General features: G+C 40.9%; 1 protein-coding gene and 1 pseudogene across 1 annotated transcript in view; one reads left to right on the top strand and one right to left on the bottom strand.

Annotated features, from left to right (window-relative positions):
* Positions 1-2,674: 2,674 nt before the first annotated feature.
* The window catches only part of Smpx (small muscle protein X-linked), a 46,433-nt gene continuing 22,337 nt past the window's right edge, over positions 2,675-26,770 (bottom strand). Inside the window, exon 5 of the mRNA XM_004866186.4 lies at positions 2,675-3,114. The gene's annotated coding sequence lies outside the window, so the exon portion shown is untranslated. The remainder of the gene's footprint in view (positions 3,115-26,770) is intronic.
* LOC101725891 (large ribosomal subunit protein eL36 pseudogene) lies at positions 18,859-19,239 on the top strand (annotated as a pseudogene).

The following is a 26,770-nucleotide window of genomic DNA, read 5'->3' as shown; positions in this document are numbered from 1 at the left end:
GATGGGGATTATTTTAAGCAAGGTGATTTTTCTAGGTGATTTGCTCTGTGTCCCCCACCACTCAGCACGTGGCATAGAGCTTGACACTTAGCAGCCATCCAGGAAATGAGAGCAGAGTAAATGTCCTCAGATACTTGGCAGGATAGCATGGTAATATACCACTTACAGCATAAGCACCACAAACTAGGTACAGTAACCTGTGCTTTACTTAAGCACAGTGTTATTTCTCAGATTTTCCCTCCTGATGAATCTTCACCTATTTGAATCTTGTTTTTCCCTCGTGAAAACACTGCATAATGGGTGGTTGTTTCTAAACACATAAGATAGATGAGTTTGCTTCAACTGTGATGTATGGGATTGCGTTGTTTTGTTTGTGAGATGAGGTCTTACTGTGTTGTCCAGGTCGGTCTCAAACTCCTGGGCTCCAGAAACCCTCCTGTCTCAGCCTTCCAAGTAGCTAGGACCACAGGTACACTGCCACGCCTGGCTAGGGTATTTTATTTTTCAGTTTATCTTAGTGGTAATGTTTTATTTTTTAATGCTGTTAGGAATCTAAGCCAGGGCCCTGTGTATAGCTAGGCAAGTGCTCTACGACTGAGTCACATCCCCAGCCCACAATGTGTGGGTTGTGATATTTCATTTTGTTTTGTGGTACTGAAGATTGAACTGAGGGCCTTTGCACTGGGCTACATCCCAAGCTGCTTTCTTTCTTTCTTTCTTTCTTTCTTTCTTTCTTTCTTTCTTTCTTTCTTTATTGGAGACAGGGTCTCACTAAGTGGCTAAATTGCCAAAGCTGAACTTGAACTTGTGATCCTCTGGCCTCGGGCTCCAGTGGTGCTGGGATTACAGATGCACACCACTACACCCAGGTTGATATATGGGTTTTAAGAGCCACTTCCCATAAAATGTATGAATTTTTTCAATTATCACTTCATTGAAAGCAAAAACTATCTTTTTCTATATTACAATATATGTACTGGAACTTCTTAAATCTCAAACATAGTGAACTTGAGCCTTAACAAAATGAAATATATATTATACTTTAAGCTCTCAAAAATCCATTGAATTGAATTTCTCTCATGACTTTGACTTTTCTTATTCTACAAATGTGCGTTGGAAGATTTATTAAAAGACTGTTTTCATAACATTAAACCAAAATTTAATTTTGAACTTTAACATGAATCATTTAATTTATATTTAAACCCAGTGAACACTGAGATAAGTTTTCTAACTCTATTCCATTAGGAAGGAATAAGATGGTCTGAGACAACCCAACACCATATTATTCACAACCTGTTCACCTATTCTGCACATAGGTATGAGGCTGGTACAGTTTATTGTGATTGATACTTCCTATCTTCTATGTGTGTGTTTGATGTATATCAGCAGAATAAACCACAGCTGGGCAAGACACCTGGGACCTACAGCCAGAACCATAGCTCTGGGAAAAGGCAAACTCATTAGGTATCACGAAATCTGCAACCTGTCACATGTGTGGGCAGTGATAGCCTTGCTTTTGGAGACCAAGCTCTATGACACAGAAAAGTGAGAGAATAATTTCCATTTGGGATATTCAGTTGCGTGACCTAAACATTTGGTGGATGTTTACATTTTTAGAATTTATTACAGTAAGGAGACACATTGCCATTAACCTCCCTGGAAATACGCGCCCTTTCTTCAAACACACTTATCCCATCCTTCTTGGCACTCTCTTGAAGCAGTTCTGGAAGTCCTCTTCTGCGAGTGTCTTTGATGGCACTGTTACGCTTGCTTCGATGTCCTGAATCAATTCAAAATATTTACCTTTCATGGTCATTTTGACTTTGGGGAAGAACCAGAAGTCACATCGTGATAGATCCAGTGAATAAGGTGAATGAAAACACACCCTGATGTTTGTTCGAGCCTGCTTTTCTGTTGGATGGCACTCAGCAGCTGCATCCACCACAGTTTTCACCATGCCTTGTAAAAGATAGTAACAAAAAAGGACTTCCAGAACTGCTTCAGAAAGTGGCAAGGATAATAGGATAAGGGGAGGATTTTGAGGGGAGTTAGTGGTTATGTGTCTTTTAAACATTCATTGTATATTTTGATCACTTCTTGCAAGAATTACATCAGATTTTTTTGTTTTCCTCTGAAACAAGTATAAAAGTCATCTAGCCCCGGAAATGATGTGGAGGTCTGTGGATACCACGTAGGTGACACTTTTGCTTTTCAAATAGTGTGGTCTTTGATAATCTAGCCCTTCACATCTTCATACTGTGAAGTTGTTTGCCTGTTTCTTTTTTGTTTCCTGATGGTGCTGGCATTAAGTTTACATACAGATTCTCCATCTGACGAGCAAGCAGACATTTCATCTTTCTTTGCATGGCTAACATAAGATCTGCCACCTCTTTTTTTTTCCAATTTCTCAGCTTCATTGTGCCTCAAGTGACACACACTCACTATAAATGTGATGCTTGGAACAGGAAACTCAGCAATTCCCAATTCCTCAAACTATGTCTAACTTCATATACAATATTGAGCCAGCCATAGTGTTACCCATTACCCATCGTACCTGATAATTCAGAATGGAAAGCCCCCACTTAAGGGTTTGGTTGACTCTTGCATCTTATTTCTCTCTCCATATTACAGAGTATGTAGCTGTCAGAAGATATGGAAATTAATTTAGTCTAGATTCATATTTTATATTTTCTCAGGTATTTATTTGAACTCATAAAAAGTTTATTGACATAATTTAAAAGGTGAAGAACTAAAATGCATTCTAAATATTGACCCAAAAGACTGTGAGAAGTAGCTTAGAGAACTTTTCATCAAAATTACTGTTATGCACATTGCCATATCCCTGTCCATAAAATCATATCCCTCCTCAAATCACACCCTCCAGGTGGTGAATTCATGGGCTGATTTGCTCTGCAAGGTGCCAAAAATGAAGATAAATTAAACTGAGAAATTCAGACAACTAGAAGGAAGAGATATAAGTGTACAAACAGGCAATTTCTGCTAGAGTTTCAGACATTCAGCAGGTTCATAATCTTCATACAAATATATAAAAATGTTTAGTGAGCTATATTTATTTGAATTCATCCACTTCCACCTTAATTCTTCACATCAAGCCTGCAAAAGAAAAAGCAAAGAAGCCATCAGGTTTTTCTTCACAGCTTTACCAGGGCATGACTAACAAATTAAACTGTATATATTTATGGTGTACAATGTGATGTTTTGAAATATGCATGGATTGTGAAATGATTAAATTAAGCTAATTAGCATATCCATCTCTTCACATACTTACATTTGTGATGAAAACATGTAACATCTACTCTGTTAGCAATTTTCAAGTATAGAGTACATTATTATTAACTGTAGTCACCATGCTGTGAAATAAATCACCAGAATATATCCTCCTAGCTAAATGAAATTTTATATCTGCTAAGCAGTATCTCCTCATTCCCCCAGCACCTGGTAACTACCACTCACTCTACTCTCTGCTTATATGAGTTAAACTATTTTAGATTTCAAATATAAGTGAGATCATACAGTATTTTTCTGACTGTGTCTGCTTAGTTCACTTAACTCAATATCTTCTAGGTTCATCATTAGTTTGATATTTTTAGGAACATCTAATAAATCAATGATTGGTATAAGTCAAATGGGGTAGAAATCCCATTTTCACTTGGAAACTTCATCTCTCAGTTCCATAAATGTGAAGTGAACTGTGAGCAGAAGGTGTGACCATCAACTTCAGCTCTAGTGATTTGAGTAATTACAAATTAAATGAGGATGGGCTGCCTGTGAACAATAGAATGCAATGCTAAACTTATGAGTTGCAAGATCTTTGGTGCCTGATGTAAATTTGCATTCAAGACTGCAATTCTTCACCCTTCTCTGTATCTACCCCTGTTGCCACGTAACTTTGTAGTCGGCCTATCATCGCGAGTGAAATATGATTTATCATGCCTGAATTTGACCACATGACTTGCTTTGGCCTAGAAAATGAGGCAGAAGCGATGGCATGCCTATTCTGAGCCTACATCTTATAAATTACATGCTTTTGCTCGATCTCTTGCACCCCTGCCACTGCTGTAACAGGGGTAGGGGTATGCCCAGGCTAGTCTTCTGACACCAGGATGAAAGTGAGAAACATGTGCAGCACAGCTGCCCCAGATAAAGTGTCCCAACTAGACCCCATCTCGTGCAGAGCCCCTATGTGACCTGAAGACTTGCAAGGGTCCAGCCAAGATCAGCTAAGCCCCAAACACATGAGCTTGGATAAAAAAGGCTTTTGCTTTATCCACTGGATTTGGGGCTGGTTTGTTATGCAGTGACAGCTAATTGACACGGTACCATTTCTTTTCAAAAGCTCTTGTAATTCAGGGATTCTCAAGCCTTATTGACACATTTGTTTTCCATTCATCTTTGGTGTTATTGTTGGTGTGTTTTACTTATGTTGATGACTTAAATCTGTTCTTTTTTTTTTAATAGTGAGCAAGACTGATTGTAATTTTATTAAAAAAACAAGATAAACAAGTTGCACATTCTCAAAAATATTCTTAGAAAAGTACCAATTCTCTTCATTCAGAAACATCGTTCTTTTTTTTCCCCTGTTTTGACATTGACAAAGATTTCTTATTTGATACTAGGCCATACTTAATCATAATATCAGGTCTGCAGTTCCTCTCACATTTTATCCCTAGTTTTGTGAACTAGATAACATAACAAAAAGCATATTCTTATAGCTTTCTCATTTTACCAGTTCTGCCTTTGAGGATAATTAGCCAGGAATTTGATTCTTTGCATATTGATATCAGCCCATTTCTTTATAGGGGTGATAAATACCGTACCATTTAATGCCAGAATACCTCACGTGAAAACAACATAAAAACTTATATATGCACATTTTGTCCAATGGCGCTGGTAGCATGATGCAACTGTTCTTGAGGTTTTGAATTTTGAATACTTGATGAGTTTTCATGGCTTTTTTTTAAACAAGTATTTGGTTTAGAGGAAAAGTGTCTGGGTGGATGACTATTAGTACCTATCATAGGTAAAGGGTTTGATATTGTCATTTGTATCAATTACCCATTATTGTTATAATACACTTCTGACTTCTTTCTTTTCAGTTTATATGAACAGATTTAGATGTTTTAGTTCACAAAGGACAAAAATTATATGATTTAATCTGTATATCCCCTCTGCCTATGGTAATATCTGGAAGTATTTGAAATCTTTATCTGCGTGGCTACATGAATTGCTAGGAAAACATTAAGGCTGTGAGCCTCTGAAGTTATGAGGATATCCTATTTGTTTTGACATCTCCTTGCCTATCACAGCACCTAATACATAGCAGGGACCAGAGGACTGATGAGTTGGGTCACTGAAGAAATGAGGACAAGACAGTCACAGGAGTGAGAGTTACAGCTAAACCCATATCCTTCAATGTGAGGCAGCAGGGATGAGCAAGGGGCCATAGATGCAATAAAGCAGGAGCACTGACCTGGTGTGCTGTTTCACTGGGCTGTCAATCCTGCCCTTTACCCTAGCCATAGCCCCATTATGGCCAGGGTATGCTCTATTCATTTTAGTGCTATGGCCGCTGTGCTGGATGACATATGCCCGGTCTCTCTAGCTTAGTGAGAGGCCCATGACAAGCTGCCTTTGAAGCCAAGACATTCCTTGGGCTTCTCTGAGCAGCATAAAAGGGGTGATGATCCATAGCAAATTGTCACTAAAGCAAGTTCTATGAGGTGTGATTTCTCTCCAAGAACTGTCCAGACTATGAAGCACTATCTGCAACCCAGAAATGGGTACCATTTTTGTGACAGGCTCCATATGGACTCCAATCACCATATACCTGTCTGAGGTAGATGAAACTGTGGCTATTCTGAGAAATACTATATATTGACACTAACCCTAAGGGAACCGGGCTCTTCCCCCCCTCATCCACTCATCCACTATGCCTAAGTCTCAAGGAAGGCTGTGACACTCTGGTTCAAGAGAGGGATGCTGGGCCATTGACACCAGCCTACACATATGGGGGTAGAGAAAGAGCTGGTGGTGACAGCACCAGTTTTGAATACCTACTGTGTGCCAGGCACTCCACCAGCGACTGACTTTACCCTGTTACCTCACTCAGTCTACAGTGAACCTGATTCATCCTTGTAGAAGGAGCCAGGCAGGAAGCAGCAGATGGAACAGAGGAAACATTGCTGTTGTCCTGCAGATCTCCCTGTCCCCCTAGCTCCCTTTTCCCCTCCCAGGTTTCAGTAGAATTTGAGAGGGATCAGTGAGCCTGGGCACAGGAATCTGCTGATCAATAGGGTCAGATACTCTCCTTCCTGGAGAACAAAGCCTCAGAGGACCAGGTCTCCATTCCTAGTCTCATGTGACTCAGCATATACTGGGAATGGCCTGGATGGGACCAGGATACAAAAGTTCAGGAGTCCAGAGACCTGGACTCCCACTCAGCATCAGGGCTTGAATTTAGAAATGGGAATCAATGGGAAGGGATCCAGAGCTAAAATTACCTAGGCTGCAAAGCACACTTGTTTGTCAGGGTGTTGGAATGCATACGTGTTAGGCAGCCTCCAGGGCCACACTGCTTTGCTGCCTAGACAACAGCTGTCAGCTATTCTCCTGTGTCTTGCTCTTCTGTAGGGGACATTGTAAGAATGATGGAGAAAGTGAGGCACCTTGCTAAAAAGTCACTCGCCAGAAATCCTGTACATCTTTTGTACCCAAATCAGAGATTAATAAAAACAGAAGCCCAATCTCTACTTTACTTTTGGGTGAGGCACACTTTAGCTGGTACAGGCATAATACACCAAATATCTCCCTTGTGTCACCCTAAGTCCAGACTGAGGAACATGTGATGTTTACGCCTTGCCATGACCCATTTATAACTGTGTTACTCATAGTCACCATGCCCCCACATACATCATGTGGGAAATGGAGTCCACTCAACACCTGTCTGTATTTAGTTCTTTAACCAGGCATGTGGGGGATGGTGTAACAATTACTTCCTCCTATTGGTGGTAAATCATAGAGCCAGAAACACAGTGACACTCAAAAGTGGTCAAGAGATAGGCAGTGTCTCGTGCTCTGGTTTGATTTGCAGTGGCAGACCATACACCCAGAGCAAGCTGGTTGAAACTTCGAAGTTCCTCAGAAGGCATCAGAAATAAGACCAAAGCCTGGCATTTGTGGATCTCTCTAGAGTTTACAAAGCACATGCACACACATTGTCCCACGTAATCATCACAATCACACCACAAGGAACGTGGATCATGAATTTCCATCAAGGCATAACTGGGTTGGAAGATATATAAACCCACAAGAACTCATACTTTCTCCATTTATTAAGCCCCCACTCTCATAATCTAGGCTAATGTAGTGCCTGCTATGCTGGAGATGCTCAATATCCTACAGGGAACGACTGCGTGTTTGTTTCACAATCTTTCCCACATATCTGTGAATTTCCTAAGAGAACAATTAGTAACCATTTTCTTGAGTATCATTTTGATTTCTAGTGAGGCTGCACATTTTCTCATGCTTCTGTAATAATTACACAACCACTTTTGTGAACTGTAAGTTCATTTCCTTTAACTATTTATTTGTTAAGGTGTTAGTGTTTAAATAATCAAGGAAGTTTAAGTCAGTGCTTTCATTCCGATGCCACCAAATCATCCCACCATTATTTTAAAGCTAGTTATAGCCAAATCCCACCTTTTCAAGACATCACCAAAGGATGTTCATTATATCACTTTAAAAGAGTTAAGAGGTCAAAAAAGAAGGATGTTCATGGAAAGATGCATTGGGTATTTGAGATCTCATTTAAGGGCTGTTGTAAATCACTTCTAAAGTTATGGGAGGATTGGGCCGGGGATTTAGCTCAGTGGCACCATGCCCGCTTCACAAGCACAAGGTCCTGAATTCAATCCCTGGTACCAAAAAAAAAAAGTTATGGGAGGATTATCTTTTTTTTAACCTATAACAAGAACTCAAAGTTGACTACCCATTGGAATTCACTTGGGGAGTGGTGTGTGTGTGTGTGTGTGTGTGTGTGTGTGTGTTCCAATCCCAAAGCCCAGGCTCCTCTAGAGTAATTACATCATCAGAGTCTCTGGGTTATGATCCATAGTTTCTAGTTTCTCTCAACCTTAAGGTTGAGAGCTGCAGGTTTAGAAAGGCTTCTTAGATGTCAGGGTCCATATGACCTTCAAATCTTGATAAACTGGAGATTGGGACTGAGATGGGGCAGCTTCAGGAACCTCTCAGTGGGGCTGTTCATTCATGCACCACACTTCTCAGAGAATGAAGGGTCTAGAGCTGTGGAGCTCAATTAGGGGGGTTGATTTTGGCTCCCATTCAGGGGACACTTGCCAGTATGTGGAAACATTTTTGTTTATTGCAACCAGTAAGAGGAGGATACTGCTGGCATCAACAGTGATGCTGCTAACCATCCTGCAATGCCCAGAACAGCTCCCACAATAAAGAATTATTTGGTCCAAATGTCAACAGTGCTGAGGTGAAGAAACCCTTGTTTAGAGACAGTTTTTACTGGTGAAAAAAATGCTCCCAAACTTGAGCTAGGATAGAGCCTTTTGTTCTGGTGTAATAAATAAGTAGTTTCTTCTGGGAAGCATTGCTGATAAAACATGAGTGATTTTCTGATCAACCTTAATGAGATTAAGATCCCCTTCCAAGAGATTAGATTTACCTGACTCACTAAATTCGCCTTGTAACACAGTTTAATGATCACTTGTACCTGTTCTCACAATCTTATCTAATCACATCTTTTTCCTGTTCTGGGTTTTTGAGCTGGATTTCTGAAGCCTCTTTAAGCAACTCTGAAATAAACCCTTGACATGTGCTTGCAATCAATTGATCAGAGAAGCTGTTTTAACACCCTTTGCCTTGCCAGCTTCTAAGCTGGTTCCCAGGGGTGTTCCAGACTTTATGTTCAGCTAATGTTCCCTGTGTGCCTACATTGGGGACATTTCCACAGCAGAATTAGCCTGCACATTCCTGCTTTCCTAATTTCTACCCATGCCATCTCCTGCAAGTTACCTAACCACATGAGCTCTTGTTTTTCTGATGGATAGGAAAATAATAGTGTCAAGCTCATAGGATGGTAGTGAGGATAACATATTAAAGCATTTAGCAGAGTGCCTCCCACACAGTCAATGTGTGCTATTGCTATTATTCCGAGACAAAGACTCACAGAAGCTTGTAAATCAACATACCCTTCCTCCTCTTCTGTCTTCCAAGAAAGATATTTCAGTCTTTGTCATATTAGCTTCAAGCTTTTCGTGTTGCTGATGGTTGGGGGAGATGTAATTGGGTAGAGAGGAGAATTGAAAGGAGTGAATTGAGTCAAATTTTCAGAGAAAAAGAAGGGCTTGGGGGGCACAGTGGAAAATTGGACTTCTCAGAAAAAAAAGGAGAAATTTGGGGTAGGAAGTCTCTAGGTCTTTAGGATGAAGAACTTTTGGGCTGAAAATCAGAGGATTTGGGGGTAGTTTTACTATGCGTTTAATAAATCTTTCTTGGATGAAGATTTGCATCCCTTTCTGAAGTCACTTTTGGAAATCAACTCAAGTTTCTTTTTGGATGTGGCTCTCTACTTAATTGTGCTTAAATGGTCCTAATAGTGGAAATCAGAAGGCCTGCCTGTTTGGGTTACATAATACACCAAGAAATATGCTAGGTGCTAAGCATACACAGTCAACAATTAGACAAGTTATTCTCCTTCGTGGAGCTTAACATCTGGAAGGAAAACCAAACAACAAAAGTGATGGCAACACTCTCCTCCACTGTGATGAATACTGCTACTATGGGACAAACATGGAAATTTTATCCAGTTTAAGGGGCTATGTAAAACCTGTCTAAACTAAGACCTGAGACTGATGAGTAAGAATTAGCTAGATTAAGGGTAGGGGAAGAAAGGTTGGAAAAGAATATTCTGAGCATGTGCAAAGGCCTAGAATCATTATGATCTTCCATGAAGTTGAAGAAGTTCACTAGGGTTGGAGCAAAGAATGTGCCTGGTGAGTCTCAGGTACTTAGTGCAGGCCCTAAGGGTAATGGGGAGCCACTGAAAGATGTGCAGCAGGGCAGTGACATTATCACTTTTGTGGGTTTTGTTTTGAGAGGACTTAAAAAAGACCTGCGGGCTGCAGAGCTCTGGAAACTAAAGCCAAGTAAAGAAAAGCTTTGAGGAGTGAAGTGCACAGGTCACTTTGGCAGCTGTAGGCCTTGAATGTCCCAATTGCTCAGTGAGGTCACCTCTGTGACAGCAACAAGAATGGTGAGAATGGCTTGCAAACCTTCTTTTAAAGTGAAGAGAGGGGTCAAACCTATGAGGAACTCAGCACTTGTCCAAAGGCTCCTGCTTGAGGATTGAGAAGAGGCCTTTCTCCATTGATAAAGGCCCAAGGGCGCCTTTCATTTCCAGATTTCAAACCTCTGTGGAGGGCTGAGGAAAATTCCCACAGGCACAGAAGCATTACTTGAAGCAGTAAATATGAGACAACTCAGAAGTGACCAGATTCTTCAGCATGTAGTTCCCACTACTCATACTGAGTTCTCGCCTGTCACTTTGAGGTATTTTGTAGATTGGGAAGAATTTGACCTTAAATAAAGTAGAAATGGACAGTCTCTTGGATCCCATGGCTTAATTTATTGAACAGAGGAAAAAAGCCTTTTGAGGAAGACGGATCCACTCCTAATGATTTAACCATTAATAGTGCCCTGCTATAAATGGAACTCAGGAAAGAAGGTAGCTTGTCAGAAGGCAAAGGAGTTGCCCCCATTAGACAAAATAGGTCAGGCAAGGAGAAAGTTGTCACGTTTCCTGACTAGTTAAGTTGATCAGAGATGACAGGCCTTGTCGTTTTTGAACTGACTGGAAAAGGATAGAAAATATACAAGAGGTTTCTTTCTTGTCATTTCTCTTCTTAGAAGATGGCTGTTTCAAAGAGGATCCTGAAAAGAACTAATAATATTTATCACAGTTATGAGTTTTAAGTTTTGTGTGTAGGTAGGCCTGGTGGTGTGTGTTTGTGTGTGTGTTCAGAAACATAAGATTTTTTCCAGAAAAAAATTATGTTTCTTCTAGGGAGTTCCTGGGACTGGAACACTCTTCTTGGTCTGATATTAATGAAACTCTGACTCTGAGGATGTTTTCCCCTTCCATTGGTTTGATTTTGGTGATTCCCTCCACTTTGTCCTTCTTGTTGTGGTTTTCACCCTCAGAAATCAAAAGAGAGGGCAGGGGATTTAGCTCAGTGGTTCTGCCGCCTGCCTTTGTAAGCACAAGGTCCCGAGTTCAATCCCCAGTACCCCCCCCAAAAAAAACAAAAAAACAAGAAAACAAAGGAGGGGTCAGGAAAAACCTTGTATATGGAGACAAGCTGAAGAAAAGTAAAGGAACAAATGTTGAAATTTATCTCTCAAGCACTAGATTTTTTTGTTCACTTCTTAGTTTGCTTCCTCTTAGAGCAGCTACTCCCTAATGACTCTAGCAAGGGAGAAAACCACTTTCCCCAGTGCTCAGGGCATGCACTTTGCTTATATGTGGTGTGGTTTGTCAGGGCTTCCTCTGTTAGGAGGATCAGGGAAACTGACCTCAGTATTATTTGCAAATAATCTTTCTAACGTCCCCCAAAATAAGCAGCATTTGATGATTTAGGTACATAAAAGAAATTGTGGGTGATGGCAATCTATAGAGATGAAAGAAAAGCAAATGCTGAAATGTTTCAGCTGTGTGACTTTGGGGAAAACTTACTTCTATGGACCTCGTTTTTCTCATCTATAAAAAAATCAGGTAGCCTCCAAGATGGCCCCCAGTGATTCTTGCCTCCTGATATTCATGCACTTGTGTAGTCCCCTTCAACACTAAATATGACTGACTTGTATAATAAATAGTGCGTTACAAACCAAGAGTGTGACTTCCAAGACTAGATTATAAAAGACTGCTTGTTTCCATTGCTTTCTCTTGGGTCACTCACTCTGAGGGAAGCCAACTGCTATATTGTGAAAGTACTCGAGCAGTCCAATGGACAAGTCCCCATGGGAAGCCACTGAAGCCTCCCAATAACAACTATCACCAGCTCGTCAGCAATGTGAGTAAGCCTTCCTGGAAGTGGACCATATGGGCTTAGTCAAAGTTTTAGATTACTGCAATCCCAGCTGATATCTTGACTGCAATTTCATGGGGATCCTAGAATAAAACCACCCAGCTGAGGCACTTCTGAATTCCTGACCTATGGGAACTGTGAGATAGCATTTGTTGTTCTTTTAAGTTGTTGTGCTTTGAGTAGTTTGTTACACAGCAATGGATAACTAATACAGATAGATGCCTTACGCTAAGTCCATCTCTTACATTTTATGTCAGTGAGTAGGTATAATCAATAGGAATCATGAAAAGCTGGTATTTCATTTGACAGTTCAAAAACTGAATCCTAGCTGAGTAGGACCATATTGCTTTTGGCATTTCTGCGAGTGGCAGAAAAAATGAGTTACTGGACTCTCAGGAGCTGGCATCCTGAGAACTGATGGGTTCAGCTTTGTGGGAGCAGGCCAACATGGCTGGCTGACCTTGAACCAAAGTTTACAGCACAACAGCTCAGCACCCAGCAATTAGTTCTTAGCACCTCATACTGAAAACAACCCACTTGTGTTTGCACATCCAGAGACTGAACTTATTAACAGAAATCCCAATGAAAAAGGGGCTTACTTTGGATTTTCCCTTTAATGAGTAACTCCAAATGGTGTGACTGGGATTATTTTGTGGATAGCACAGCACTGGCAGTTTTCAGAAGAGAATGAATTAGGATAGGACTTAAAATTGTTAAGCTCATAGTTAAACCCAAGCAATTCTCCTGACATAATCTGGCAAGCAGTGGAACATAGAGAGGACCTTTGCACTGAGCTGGGTCCTGGTTGAACTAAATGGCATGGAGTGTACCCTGACCCATGAGAATGTGACTCTACATATACTGTTGGATAGACATGCATACAATACTGATGAAGCACTGCACAGTCATGGGTCCTGGAGTGTCTTCTGCCTCTTTTAAGCCCAACAGGCTATTTGGACTCACATGACAGTCTGGATATTTTGGTATCTCTTTCCCATGTTGTATACTAGCAAAGGCTGTGACTCACCAATGAGTCACCCTATATATAAGTGTTTGTCTATGCTGCATAGATTTCCAAGAATGCTTAGCTGTTTTTCACACTTGGACACTTTCTTTCCAACAAAACTTTGACATTTAACCAAACGCTTTCCCAAGCAACAAAGATTTCAGTCTGGTTTGTCAAGGAGAGATGTGAGAAATACCCTCTAACTCAGTCCTTCGAAGCCTAATTGCACATCAGAATCACCTGGTGATCTTATGAAACATTCTCATCCCTAGGCTCATCCCTACTGCAAAAAGCTAAGGTTGAATCTCTGGCCAGAGTTAGCAGGTAGGCAAGTCCAAGTGACTTTAATGTGCAGTCAATGCTGAGAACAATGGATCTAACTATAGCCAGCATTTTGCTGCTGCTTACCCCTGGGACTGAGATAATTAGAATAGAAACAAATGGTTCTCACCCAAAGCCCAAGTCTGGACAACTCAATTGTTCAGAAACAGACATCAGTTCTTATGTCATAATATTTGAGGTAAGTTGTAACACTGCCTATCAGTCAGCCCAATAGTTGTGATCTTTGGTCTTATCTGCTCTTGGACTTGAAAAGTGTTGAAATTAAGAACCTCTTTTGTGTTTTACATCCATTACCTGGACATCCATAAGGGTATGTTTGAATGAAGATTATCAAACCCAGCTTTTTTGTCTTAACATATATTTGAAACTTAACATATATTTGAAACTTGGCAAAAGCTTTCTTAGAAATATTCCCATAGAGACAGGAAAAATGATTTATCTTTTTTCTTTCCAATCATTGCATCCAGAGACTCTCTGAGTTATTTCTTACTGGTGTATATGAATCTAAAATAATCTTAAAATAAAAAGAAAACTTGGAGGTAGGCTGGATTTGGCCTGTGGACCCTGGTTTGCCAACCCTTAAACTGTAGTATTATAGGCACTGAATAAACAGCTACAGAAATTAATGTTGTATAGGTGAGGTTCAGTGAATGGTTGATAAGGTAATGCCAGACAGATTTCTTCATCCTTTATGTAAAGACTGTCCCTCGTCATTTACACAGCATATTTCAGCCCCATCGGTGCTATCCTATGTGCTACATGGGGAAGTCTTCTTGGGGTAATGATTAAAAGATAACCTGGATTTGACTTCTAGATACCCCACTGTCTAGCCCTGCAACCTTGGAGGAAGCCATGTAACTGCTCTGCTCAGTTTTCTCACCTGTAAAATGGAGCTTTATATATGTAATAACTCATTTAAGTCTTATAAGGTAAGGTGATTAGTGGTAAGTGCCTGGCCCAACTGCTTCATTCATGCTTAGTACTGTATATCTGAATTTTAGCAAAGAAATCTGATGAAGGTTTTTGCTATACATTTGAATACTAGCTATTAAACAGTGAACCAGGTGATGGGATAGTTAGGGGATTTTTTTAATGCACAAACCTAAACAATTTAAGTTGATGGCTGGTTCTAAGTCAGTGGTTCCCCAAACCAGCAGCGACAGCAGTAGCCCTGGAAACTTGCCACAGATGCAAATTCTGGGGACCCACCCAAGACCTGAATCAGAAGTCCTATGGGTTTAGACTAGCAATCTAAGCTTCAGCAATGCTTCCATATAATTCTAATGCATGTGAAAGTTTGAGAATTACTGCTTTATTTTTATTTATTTATTTATTTAGGTACCGGGACTCAAACTCAGGTCCTTGCACTTGCGAGGCAGGCGGCGGAACCACTGAGCTAAATCCCCGGCCGAGAACTACTGCTTTAGACCTATCTGAAAACAATTTCTTTCACAGCCGCCCACAGCTGCTGTCCTTGGTGCTGCTCGGCCCCCACACTCTTCAAGGTCTCAGTTAAAGATATGAAATGCCTTGCTTCTCCAATAGACATGTCATACATGCAAAGCCAGCCTGGAGGATAACTACACTATTGGATGCTAGAATGTAAACCTGCAATGATCTCCATAGGTTGGAAGTACTTGCCAAAATTCACAGAGTTGTTTTGAGTTTTAATAGAGATAGCTTCATTTTTCACCTAACTCAAGCTTCCTGGCATTTTAACTCCTCACATGTTCAATGAGGTTGTCAGTGGTGAGGCAGTTTTCCAAGTACTATGGCTTCAGTTTGCACTATGGTAAAGGCTGCAGAATTGCAGTGGTAATGGGAGATTGGCCCCAACTACAGGAGCAAAGCCCTGCCTGCCACCTTTTGGCATTTCAGAATGTGATCACCTAGAGAGAAAGAGTGCCACCCAGGAGAGAAAACTGAGGCTGGACTCAGCTGAGAAGGGATGGCAACAAGGAGGGTCCAGAATCATTCTGATGCAGTTTCACTTGCCATCTGTGCTGGTCCAGAGCATTTTTAGCGGTTTCGTCTTTTCTGGGCCATGAGCTTGTCTTCCTATGTATTGGGAGCCCCTGCCATCCAAGGACTCTGAGACCAGCTGGGTTGGTTGGGTGGACTTTCCTGGCAGTGGAAACAGGTCTGCAATTGCCCCATAATTGGATTGAATTTGGCCTAGACTCTCTATCATCTGACAGATAACAAGCAGTAAACTTTGTGTATGAGTCTACGTGAAGCCCAGGGCACCATTTCTTGGCAGTTGGTGATGATGAAGTGCTTTCCAGAAAAGTTTGCTTTTAGGGTGATGATTTGCGAGCATGTCAAAGTGAAGTTTTCCACAGATCTATTTGTTTGCCATCTGGCCTTTCTGAAATGAAGACATTTCAGCCTAATTTCCAAATCCTGGAGTAAATATGTCTTGTGTTGTGCTGTAGTGTGTGTGTGGTATTTTTATGTGTATGAAGGTTACACTTAAGTATGATTGTTTGTTTGGGGTTTTTTTTTTTTTTTTTGGACTGGGGATCGAACTTGGGTCCTTGCGCTTGAGAGGCAGGCAGTGTAACCACTGAGCTAAATCCCTAGCGAGTATGATTGTTTTTTAATTGGGCAGTGAGGGCTGCGAGTATAGCTCAGTGGTAGAGCATGTGCAAGGCCCTAGGATCGATCTCTAGCCCTGCAAACAAGAACAAGCAAAATAAAATTAGGCAACAAGAAAGCAGTAAAGAGAGGTAAAAGCTGAGATGATATGTTTGTTTTATAATATATCTAAACATACAGGAAGGAGGGTAGATTAATCCTGGATATCTTTCTCTGGTGGTGAAAAAAGTCCTCCTGGATGTAAGCAAACCCATAATTGTTCACTTCCAGCCCCATGGAACAGGTTGTAGCTAATCCCCTCCCTTAAAAGGGATTGCACCCATTTTCTACAGGTGGACTTTAGAAGTCTGACTCAACAAGAGCCTTAAAATTCACTTCCTCTGGAGGGAGATGTCAATATGTATCACAATCTTCCAACCCTATAGGAAGCTGGAAGTTACATGAGAACAAACTGCAAATTCAGGCTCTGCCCTGCTGATTTCACGGAACTGCTGGAATTCATCTCAAAAGAGAGAATAAACATGGAAGTAATTTAGAATTCTTAAAATTAAGTGCAAAGGCTTGGCAGTATTACTGCTAGTATTACCCTTGTTAAAAGCTGCAATTTGAGGGAGTTTCCCTATAAAACTCCAAATAAACCTCTGTTTCCTCATTCTTGGCTTGCAATGCCCCTTTAAGCAGCCATTTCACAAAGTCTCTGGGCTGCCATGTTATCTGGCAACCATATTAGTAATTGCCTGCCTGTTTCACTCTTATTGCAAAGTAGACATCACTTAATTATCAAATTATGTAACAGGAGAAAGAAGGACAAAACACTCCTGCAGTGTAACAACAGTTAGAAATTCAATGTGAATGTGGCATAAGCCAGGACAGGATGTCGTAGAGAAGAAACCCGGGGCCCTTCTGCATGTTTAGACTGATTAGGCTCTATTTTATTTTCTGGACCAGAATCCAATAGTAAATAGTCTATGTACAAAGTATTACTAGAAAGATGAGACACCTCTTTCTGGCCACCAAGCCCATCTGAAATGCTGAGAAAAATGGTGTATAAAATCCATTGTTTGACTTTTCCTTGAGAAGAGGGATCAGGTGCTTGATTCTCCAACTATTTCTTAAACTGATTCTCTTCAGAGAAAAATCAGAAATGACAAACCAGATGAATTTGCTACTTAAAAACTTGAGGTAGAAGGGGAAAATCCCTTGAAGTGCTCAAGTGAAACAAAATGAAAGTGCTCAAGTGAAATGCTTGTAATTCTGTGGTTTTAAAACAAGGGCTTCGGAAACCAGTGCTGCTACAGGGTTTGAAAACTGGAACTGCACTGCCTCCTCCAGGAGAAAGGGGACACCTACAGGCTGGAAATCATCTCATGAACTGGTGCAAGCTGGAGGTGACTGAGAAAGTATCTCCAAATGCTTGAAAAGTGCTTCATTGAGCTCATAATAGTCACAGATAATTAATGGATTTCAATTTTCAGTGTGCTTTCTTCTCATTCCCTAGAGAAATATGCAGAGCTATGCTTTTAGAGAGTATTTCATTTAAAAATCAACCAATTCCTGGCCTTGGAAGCAAGAGGCAGAGAGCAGAGGGCAGAAGACATGGGCGGATGCAGAACAGCAAAGAACACTTTCTGGATGCCAGCTTGTCCCAGGTTCCCCATCTGAGTCTCCTCACTGTCTTTATGGTCTCTTCTCAAGACTGGCAACATTATTTCTATTTATAGGTTTGGTTCAGAGTAGTCAGGAAGTAGCCCAGGGCCACACAAGTGCCACACAACATAGCTGGAAGTAGAACGCAGTTATGTCCCTCTCTTTCCAGAATTTTAGTGTCCAGTGCCTCCTATCAGGTGGACAAATTTGTTGCAGGAAGCCTGACCTCACCACCTCACTCACTGCCTCACTCACTCCTGCAGAACTCAGGCTCCAAACCTTTCTCCATGGTCAGTGCCAACAAAACAGAAACAACACTCAAGATGAAAGCTATTTACCTGCCCTCAAAAATAGGGGCACAAAACTGAGAAACAGGAGACTTGGATTTGAGACTGCCACTGACCTTGATTCAGGTGCTCCTGAGACTCGGTTTCTATTGCTTCTAAATGAGAGACTTTAAATTAAGTTCCTTCTGATGATAACATTCAGTAGTTAATAATAGTAATAGCCACCACTATGCTGCAAACTTTCTAATTCAGTGTTTCTCAACCTTGGCACTGTTGACAATTGTGGCACTGTCTTGAGCTTTGTGGGATTTTAGCACCATCTTTGGCTTCAACCCCAGAAATACCAATGGTATCTATCTCAAGTGTGACAACTACAAATGTCTTAAGACATTGCTGAATGTCCTTTACACTGGGGAGCAGAATCTTCCTCCCCTTTGAGGTAGGTATTTTTCGGACGAAGAAACCAAGGCAGAGTGATAACACAACAATCACAGACCAAGGGAACAGGAAAGCCAGGGCATGAACCTGTGCCTGAGTAACATCTCTTCAGCATTTCTTTCAGTAGAATACAGTGCATACTTTCTACCATCCTGTCGTAACATCTTACTTCGTCATCTTCATTAAAAGCTATGATTTGTCCTTTCTTCTTCATTCTTGCTGCAACCATTATGTGCTAATATCCCTCTTACATCCTTACCCAGCTAGTCTGCGAATTCCTTGAAGAAAATTGGCCTGAATCACCTGCTTCTAACGTAGTCATGCCTGGCACAGTGGATGCACACATGTTCACTCAACAAACGAGTGGACTTGACCCATTACTTTAATCTTTCCCATTCAGCTTCTGCTGCAACAGCCACTGAAGAGCACCAGCCATGGCTCTACGCTACCCCATGGCCGTGGGCCTCAATAAGAGCTACAAGGTGACCAAGAACGTGAGCAAACTGAGGCACAGCCGCCGCCGCGGGCGCCTCACCAAGCACACCAAGTTTGTGCGGAACATGATCCAGGAGGTGTGTGGCTTTGCCCCCTATGAGCGGCGCGCCATGGAACTGCTCAAGGTCTCCAAGGAAAAACGGGCCCTCAAGTTCATCAAGAAAAGGGTGGGAACGCACATCCGAGCCAAGAGGAAGCGCCAGGAGCTGAGCAACGTGCTGGCCGCCATGAGGAAAGCAGCAGCCAAGAAGGACTGAGCCCCTCCTTTGTGCGGAATAAACCTTTGCAGAAAAAAAAATCTTTCCCATTCACATCCAGTTCATACTGATAATGCCCACTGTGAAGAAAAAGGTTAATTCAGCCAAGATAAAATCCAACTAGCCCACATGCAAAACGATTAGGAAATGGAAATGGAGTCTGAATAAATGAATTTTTGAGCACTCAGGATGTAATAAACTTCTTTGATAAGTTTTTAGAAACTAATTGTTGTCTCTGGAACTGAAGGGCACCCATGGTTTCTATCACTTGTATCCAAAATTAAGAGTCAGACAAGAGCTAGGCAGGAAAATGTGTATTACTTGTTAAGGATTCAGTTGTGGATGCTCCATGTCAGGGCAGGTTTTCTGGGGTGGGAGGAGGTGCTACCGTCTTTCCTCCAAAAGGCATCCAGAGCCTTTCTAGCAATGGGGCACATTTGCTTTCTGTTGCTTTTCCAGCAGTCAAGACAAATTGTTCTAAGCAGCTTTTGTGCCACCTGCCTGGATGAGAGGGACTATAATCTGTTGATTGCTTCATAGAAATTTCCCTTAGTGAGAAGCCAGTTGACCAGCCCTGCCAAGGATTAAACCAGCCACCACCTCGCCATCTGCATAAAGCCCTAAACCAGAGGGTGTGGGATGATGAGTTCATGGGGAGGGAGTGGTGGCAAGGGAGTACAAGTTAAATTTGCAAGTCTTGATTTGCTCCTCATGATTCCTTCTTCTCAAATGCCACAGCATGTGCAGGGAGTTAAAACGAGCAGCATTGTCACGATGCAGCCAAGCCTGATTAGACAGCCTGGAATTCACTTCCCCAGTTTTCTGCGTGGGCTGCACACAGCATGAGGGAATGAGCGAAAAGGCTTCATGGCTCAGAGACGGCTGCACCATAAATGATACAGACATGCCTGACAAGCCCCCCTCATCCTGGGAGGACAGGCAGGCTCTGCAGAGGTCTGGCGCCCTCTGCTGCAGTTGTGTCATGCTGGGCATAGCCCACGCCACCTTCAGCATGGCTCCAACAGGTGCTTTTCTGGTCCTCTCCTCTTTGTCCCCCTCCTCTCTTTTTCTTCTCTTCCTTCACCTTTCTCTCAGCCTCTCTTTCAGGCTTTCTCCCATACTTATGGGCATTAACACTTCTTTCTTTCAAGACCTTTAAAAAGAGCCAGCTGGGCTGGGGATTTAGCTCAGTGGTTTCTCCGCCTGCTGCGCAAGCGCAAGGACCCGAGTTCGATCCCCGGTACCAAAAAAAATTAAAAAATAAAGAATAAAAAGAGCAAGGTCTTTGCACTTCCATGCAATATTTTGCCAATTCAACTGTAAACCAGTATAGATGCTCCGTCAGATTCCTATTAGAATCCCCAATACCTGATCTACTCAGCCCCTGGTAGATCCTTTATGCTTAATAAGCATTGAACGAATGAATGAATGAACAAATGGATAATCAAGCAAAGAAACAAATTAGCCAGCATGTGAGAGTTGTACAAATGACCGCTTCTGTAGTTACTTTAACCTTCCCTGGCTTTACTCTGACCCAGCACAGTAAAATATCGCCAAAGGCTATATACTAAAAGGACATTTTAAATGAACGGAATGGGTAATACTGATTAAAAGGACTGGCTGTGGAGTCTGACAGATGCTACTGTACCCCTCAACTCTGAGATATACAAGGTGAGTGACCTGGAATAAGTTACATAAACTCTCTCTGCCTTCATTTCCCCATAAATAACTGGCCCTCATAGTATACACCGCCCCTGCAGAGAAGCCAAGGAGTAAGCGAGATAATGTATGTGAAGCACAGTGTGCAGTATAGAGCATATCACGAGGATGTAACAAGTGGTAATGATCATGATGACAATAAAAGTAATGATGCTGATATTGATACTGATGATTAGTAATGCTTAACATTAATATTTTAAAAGATTTGGCACGCTTCCGGGATAAACTACTGCTTTCTGATACATTTGAGATGAAATTATATTGTACAAAAAAGTAGTTGGGCTTGAGGCCTAATACCACAACTCAGAAATAGTCTATATATACTGTATATAATAAGTGTGTTTGATTTGCCAACTCATAAGAGAATTTCATTTAAGGGCACCTTATTTCTAGCTTATATCGTGGTGCATGACAGTAATCCCAGGTATTTGGGAGACTGAGGCAGGGGGATAGCCAGTTCAAGGCCATCCTGAGCAATTTAGTGAGACCCTATCTTAAGGGTGGGGGGGGACTAGGTTGTAACTCAGTGGTGGAACATCTGCCTAGCATGCAAGAGCTTAAGAGAGTATGCATATTGGACAACTAATTACTATATTCTTTTTATTAATGTCTTCATTTCTGTAAAATGCACAGTATTGATTGCTTAAAAATGCAAGTTTGTAAGAAGTCAGACCTGACATTGGCCTTTCAAGCAGATAAATCAAGGTAACTCATTCCCAGAACTACCATCAGTAGGGGCAAGATCATTCTTTGTTGTGGGAGGCTGCCCTGGCATTGTGGGCTGTTTAACAGTATCCTTGGCCTCTCCCTAACTAGATGACAGTAACAACCCACTCCTCATCCAAGCTGTGCAAACCTAAACTATCTCCAGGCATTACCAAATGTCCCCTGAGGGGCAAAATCCATTCCTATAGCCTGGGTTGAGAACCACTGAATAGATATGAATTACCACCAAATCTCCCATTACATTGGGAGAGAGCATGCACCAGTCTTGTCCTTTGGCCCAAGGAAATTAACAAGCCAGTGTATAAAGATCTGCAGAATTTGGTCCTGAGTTATCTCTGCCTTCCATCAAACTGGCTGGAACAGATGGGCTTCTCTAGCCTCAAGTCTACTCCCTAAAAGCTTTCATCAATCCCAACACCCTCCTGAGAATTCATGCCCCATACCCTCCAGGGCTCTGTGTTAATAGAAGTCATCCAGGTAGCTTCTGTGTGTTTGCTGTGAAGAGAAGTTTAAAGCAATGGCCCTAAATCAACTCAAAGGTTCCTTGCAATCACCCTCAAGAGTCCTTTACACCCACACAGGCTGTAATCAGGGCCTTGAACAATAGCTTTGCCAGGGAAGAAAACAAATGAACAAAACCTTGATGCAGTCTAGAGCCATTGAAGAGCTCATCTTTCTCCAAAAAAGTGAGGAACAGGAAAAAAAAAGAGTATCACAAATCAAAAGAAACGTGACTTCACTAGAGTGTGAAAAATCTTAGCCGTAAAACCACATCCTTCAGAGAAAGTGAATAGAGTTTGCGTAACTGGGTCAAAGCAGGGAAGGCATTAAAATTGAGGACAAAAAAAATTCCAGCAAACCACAGAGAAGACATTTGGAGAAGATTTTGCTTTTGTTTTTAAGTTTAGTTCTATGCAAATCAATAAATCAGTCCTCTGTCTTCTCTCAGAAAGAAAAGGTTATGAAATCCTGGTAAGTCAAAGACTATGAGAAATAAATCATCTCAATTCTGAAGGCTGTGAAGCCACATGAAAAAATATTCTTCTGATAAGGTGTGTAGTGCGAAAATCAAGATAAAAAATGTACACGTGGTACAATGTATATGTGGCCATGTCAGAAAAAGAGTATATGGAGGACCAGTTCCCATTCACTGAGTTATTGTCCATCCCAGGTGTTGTACTTCATGGAAGAATCTATAGAGTCCTTCACAACCACCCGATGAGGAACATACCATTTTCTGCTTTCTATGAAATGAGAAAATAAACATATAGAGCTCAAAGTTGCAAAGGTAGAAGAAAATGAGACCAATTCTAATTTATGTCCCCACATCATCATATTGTTAGCAACTCTGTTGTATTGCATCCCATATGCAGACACAGAGGAAAAGACTAAAGGGAAGTGACATCAGTATTATGCTAAAATGGCGATCTTCTGAGAAATTATTTTTATTTTCTAGTTTTTGTTACATTGTTATGATGTTTATACAAATATAACTTATCAAGCCTTATCATTTTTAAGGGATGCTATATCCATTCACAAATAAATTTAATTGTAAATTGACTGTAAGGTAATAAAATTCATATTTCCCAAATATGAAGTTGCTAATATTGATTTGGTTGGTTATTGATTTGAAATGTTTCTTCTTTTTTAATATAAGCATGTATGACTAAACACTCTAAGCACTACTTTTGTTGCATCTCATAAATTTTGGCCTGTGGTATTTTTCTTTTTATTAGTCTCAAAGTATTTTCTAATTTCCCTTGTGATATTTTTTTCATTGACTCATTACTTATCTAGGACTGTGTTCTTTAAATTCTATAAGTTGTGAATTTCCCGAACCTCCTTCTGTTATTGATTTCTAACTTCATTCCATTGTGATCAGAGAACAGACTTTGCATGATTCAATTCCTTGTAAATTGATGGAGACTTGTTTAATGACCCAACATATGGTCTGTCCTGGACAATGTTCCTTGTGTACTTGAGAAGGACATGTACTCTGTTGTTGGGCAGAGTGTGACATATGTGTCTGTTAGGTCTTTGAGGTAGAGTGTTCTCTATGTGTCTTTGGTTGACAGTGTTCAAATCTTCTACTTCTTGGTTGATCTTCTGTCCAGTTGTTCTTACCAATAGTGATGGGATATTAAAATCCTCAGTTATAAAAGTTAGTTTGTCTATTTCTCCCTTCAGTTCTGTCAGCTTTTTTGGTTTGGGGGTCTTTTGTTCAGTGCTAAATGGACTTTTTCACAAGTATCTGGGTACATGAATTTGCCCTCCTGCCAACACTCTCAAAATTAGCCCTTGAATCAGAAAGAATGACAGTGATGCATAATATTTCACATTTAAGAGTAATGAGTACCTGTCTGTTCTCCTCTATCAGAGATGACATCTCTCTGGATGATTGGTTGGAAAATATGTCTTATCTGGACATAAATGTTATTTGAAAAATAAAGTCATGGAATTTTTGAAAATTAAATTTTCTTCTGGTGTTACACGTATTTCTTCTCTCTTGGGAATATGAACCAAACTTGACATTTTTCCTAATTTTTCAGTTTGACAGGGAAATATAAAATTATAATCAATACATTAAAATTAAATGTCCAAGCCTCACTGGTTATGATAACGATGTTATTTGTAGCTCTTGCAAGAGAAGATAGTCTTGCTTTTAAGTAGTATTTTATCTAAGAATACAAGGACTTGGAACATATATACTTCTAGGATACACCGAAATTGCTGTGGTCAAGGTACCAGTAACATCTTATAGTTATACATCGTGTGCCTAATATATACCAGGGGCATTGTAGTCATTAAGATGCCATGGCATCAAGGAGATATAAACAAGAAAACCAATGTGTCCAAATATGGTAAGCATTGTGACAGCATAAATAGAAGGTGCTAGAAGGGTAGGGCCGAGTGTTGGAAGAAGAGATCTGTTATAGACAGAATGTCTATGCTACCCCATATGTTGTAGCCTTAACTCCTAATGTCATGTTATTAAGAGATGGAGCCTTTGGGAAGTAATTAGGTTTTGATGAAGTCATGAAGGCAGGGCTCCCATGGAGGAGAAAGGAAGAGGAAGAGATATCAGAGCACCCTACTTCTACCATGTGAGGACTCAGAGAAGACAGCTGTCTGCAAGCCAGGAAAAGGGCCCTCAACAGAACCTGACCATGCTGGCACCTTCATTTTGGACTTTCAGCCTCCAGAACTGTGAGAAACAAAAGTCTGTTGTTTAGCCACCTAATCTACATTGTTTGTTATAGCAGCCCAAGCACACTAAGACAAAGTCACTCATTCCCCAGCAGGGCATGCTAGTGATTCTTTTCAAATCTACCAAATCCAGAACTGAGGCTGGTTAGTCAGTGTGGAATGTAGGATACAGACTAAATTGAGATTACAGAGCTGTGTCTGGGTGCAAGGGAATACCATATCATTCCAATGTACTCTCATTTATTGCCCTACAGCGACATGTCTCAAAGTATGGTCCAAGGCTCACTGGCTTACCTCAAAAGACTTATGGAAAAAATGCAAGTTCTTTCTTCAGTTCTTCATTGGAAATGTGGGTTAATCCATGGGCTTTCACTTTTATACATAGCCAAAAGCTACTAAGTGAGTTACTAAGAATCACCAAAATCATGTCATTTGTGGCAATGTGGATAGAACTGTTAAGTGAAATAAACCAGGCACAGAAAGGCTAGTATTTCATTATCTTAACTAAAGTGTGCTACAAAAAAGTTGTTTTCATAGAAGTAGAGAATATAACAGTGATCACCAGAGACTATGAGGGGAAGGGGGAGAGAGGGAGGTTGGATAACAGGTGTCACAGTGTGGTTACATGGGAGTAATAGGGTTGGTGCTCTAGAGCACAGCACAGTGATTGTAGTTCACAGCAATTTATTAGATATTTTATAAAGAACTAGGAATTTGAAGCTTTGCAACACAATGAAATGACAGAAGTTTAAGGATAAAAAATGCTAATTACACTGATTTGATCATTCCACACTGTATGCATGCATCAAATTACCACAGTGTGCCCATAAATGTGTGCAATTATTATGTGTTGAAAAATGACAAATCACAAAACTGTTTTGCATTTCGCTGAGACTCTAGTTTAGTATGTACATATACCACTATCATATAAGGCCTGCCTGCCACACAATGCATGGTCATGCTCCAACATCCCACAATGAGGATAGAGCTCCTGAAACTTCAGAATGATCATGTCTTTCTGGGGCCACATCAGTCCCAGGGCTTTCATTTGCTGCTGTATCAGTGTCCACTGCTGTAATTGTACAATTATTCTTAGGCTTTACCTTTGTTTCTTTTTTTCTTTTTTTTTTTTTGGTACTGGGGATCAAACTTAGGACCTTGCGCTTGCAAGGCAGGCGCAGTGCCGCTGAGGTAAATCCTTGGCCCCTGTTTCTTTTTTTTATAATTGCTGTATTGTTACCCACTTAATATTTATTTTATTTCTTTTCAGTTCTTTGTTATCACTGAACTCTTTTGCCCCTGGAAAAAGAGAAGAGACAGGTTGCTCCATCCCAAAAGTGAATGAAGTATTGCCCTAGAGGAGCTGTTTGGTTTCATCAGGCTATTAACGATGCCTCAAAGGTTCACATGTCCACAGGCTAATCTCTGAGTTTCTGTTTAAACTGTTTTCTCCCTACTGCCTTGAAATTGTCCTTGATTCCAAATCATCATGAGTTCCTCTTCTTATAAGTAATAACACTGAATATCTTTCCTACTTACTTGGCAGTCAGAAACAGCATAGGATGTCCTGAAACATGGAACTGCTATCTAAAATTATGTACCTTTGGAAATTTTTTATCTTACCATCAAGACTTAGGTACCCTTAGAGAACGGACCATGTTTAGTATCTGTATATCTTAGTACAGAAAGAAGAATGTGCCCAAAGTATGAGAATTAATTACAAGGGTTCTTTACTAAGCACAGGTGGTCTGAACTGAGGGTTGAGGAGGAGCAAAACTGGACACCAGCCCCGAGCAGTTCTATAAGTTCTGCAGACCTGCGTCTATGATGTGGTACCGGCTGCAGCTATAAGCAAACAAGCTGACAGTGGTTTCTGGGGGTGGGCCTGTGAGAGTCCTAATAATTTCACAAGCA

The sequence above is a fragment of the Heterocephalus glaber genome, unplaced genomic scaffold, assembly GCF_053883595.1.
Source record: "Heterocephalus glaber isolate CG9 unplaced genomic scaffold, H.glaber_assembly_v1.0 deba00001594, whole genome shotgun sequence".
NCBI classification, from domain to species: Eukaryota; Metazoa; Chordata; class Mammalia; order Rodentia; family Bathyergidae; genus Heterocephalus; species Heterocephalus glaber.
The sequence above is the reverse complement of the archived record's forward strand: the minus strand, read 5'-3'. Positions and strand labels throughout refer to the sequence as shown.